Source organism: Physeter macrocephalus, chromosome 10, assembly GCF_002837175.3.
Source record: "Physeter macrocephalus isolate SW-GA chromosome 10, ASM283717v5, whole genome shotgun sequence".
Lineage (NCBI taxonomy): Eukaryota > Metazoa > Chordata > Mammalia > Artiodactyla > Physeteridae > Physeter > Physeter macrocephalus.
In genome coordinates this window covers 57,476,436-57,478,354 of record NC_041223.1, presented here as the reverse complement: position 1 = coordinate 57,478,354, position 1,919 = coordinate 57,476,436, and the positions used below count along the sequence as shown (strand labels likewise).

Here is a 1,919-nt window from a genome sequence, read left to right as displayed (position 1 = left end):
CGCGCAGGCTCAGCGGCCATGGCTCACGGGCCCAGCCGCTCCGCGGCATGTGGGATCCTCCCGGACCGGGGCACGAACCCGTGTCCCCTGCATCGGCAGGCGGACTCTCAACCACTGCGCCACCAGGGAAGCCCCTCACCCTTTTCTTGATGAACTTGAGGGCCCGCTTGTCCTCGGAGACCTTGAGCAGCTCCATGGCCCTCCGCTCATAAGGGGTGAAGCCACACACCTCCCGGATCATGTCCCGCCGAACTTGGTGTGATTGGTGAGGCGCCTGCGGCGGTGGCTGTGCCTTGGCTTGCTCACTTCTTGGTCACCTTGTCGCTCTTGTTGAGGCCCACAGCCATAGGGTAGCACAGAGCTATGGCTGCTGCTCTTCGATGGCTGCCAGGGTGGAAGAGCCAGTAGTCTGTTCCTTTTTATTGCTGAGTAGCATTCTATTATATAGATATTCCACAGTTGACAAACAGATACCGGTGGGTGAAAAGCAAGAGAATCTTAGGACATCTTTTTTTTTTTTAATTAATTAATTTACTTATTTTAACATCTTTATTGGAGTATAATTGCTTTACAATGGTGTGTTAGTTTCTGCTATATATTATTGGAGTATAATTGCTTTACAATGGTGTGTTAGTTTCTGCTTTATAACAAAGTGAATCAGTTATACATATACATATATCCCCATATCTCTTCCCTCTTGCGTCTCCCTCCCTCCCACCCTCCCTATCCTACCCCTCTAGGTGGTCACAAAGCACTGAGCTGATCTCCCCGTCCCAGCACCACTTAATGAAGAGGCTGTCTTTTCTCCATTGTATATTCCTTCCTACGTTATCAAAGATAAGGTGACCATATGTTCATGGGTTTATGTCTGTGCTTTCTATCCTGTTCCATTGATCTATATTGGCTCCAGGGTCTTGCCACTGGTATGCACACAGCAGTGAAGGTCAGTGACAGGAGCCAGGCAAATGATAGGAAGTGCACAGCTGTAGAGGCTATTCCCCAAAGCAAGCACAGCAGTGTAGGTCAGCCACAGGGGTCTAGAATGGCATCTTTCACTTGTGCAGCCACAGAGGCTGGGGTTGGTTGCCAGTATGGATCTTGGGCTCCAGCATGAGGTAAGGGGAGAGAGTGAGGAGGAACTGAGGTGGCTAGTGTCTGCAAACACAAAATCTCATTGGGGACAACCTCAGTGTTAAAATCTCCAAGAGTTCCACGATGGCTGTACTGGCCCTTGGTTTCTTAGGAAGTGAGAGGAGGCCATTGGGAACTGCAGTTACTCCTGCTGGTGGCTGATACTATTTGACCCTGCCCTTCTTTTCTTCCTTATTCCAAGTCATCTTTATTATATCTCAGCTTTGCAGTTTCTGGGTGAAGTAAAAGTGGAAGCAAGTTCTTTGTGCAGTGCCCCCAAAAGCTACAGATGTTTGTTGCTCACCCCACTCTCGCTTTCCTGGCTTGGGGAACTCTTTTGAGCCATGGAGTTCCCTCTTGGCATTGAGCAGTACTGGCCTAGGTAAAGAAATGATGCAGGCAAAATGAAGCTGTTCTTCTTTTCCTTTTGGTGCAATTATTCTCCGTTTTTTTGTTCCACTGTGTTGCTGAAGTTTCTTAATTGGACTCCTGAGCACTCCTGGAGCTATTTCTGTTCATATATAGCTGTCTAATTGTTGATCTTTGTGCAGGGATGGAGGCTGGGGTCTTCTATCTTTGGTGATATTCTCAAAAAATGATCTTCTTATTCATAAATGAAAATACGGCTGGGCATTCCAATTATTTGCATTTAATACAAAATAGTTCTCATTTAGAGTACTACATTTTATAATATTTTATAAACATTCCTACTCAAACTACAAAAGCACATAAGGAGGAACACAACCTAACATAATAAAACAGCATAATTCTATACTTTAGAGTCTCTA

The 1,919-nt window shown here is 46.1% G+C and overlaps 1 pseudogene; it reads right to left on the bottom strand.

Moving 5' to 3' along the window:
* Positions 1 to 1,112, bottom strand: part of LOC112063767 (60S ribosomal protein L36-like) — a 1,309-nt pseudogene extending 197 nt beyond the window's left edge.
* Between the last annotated feature and the right edge of the window lie 807 nt (positions 1,113 to 1,919).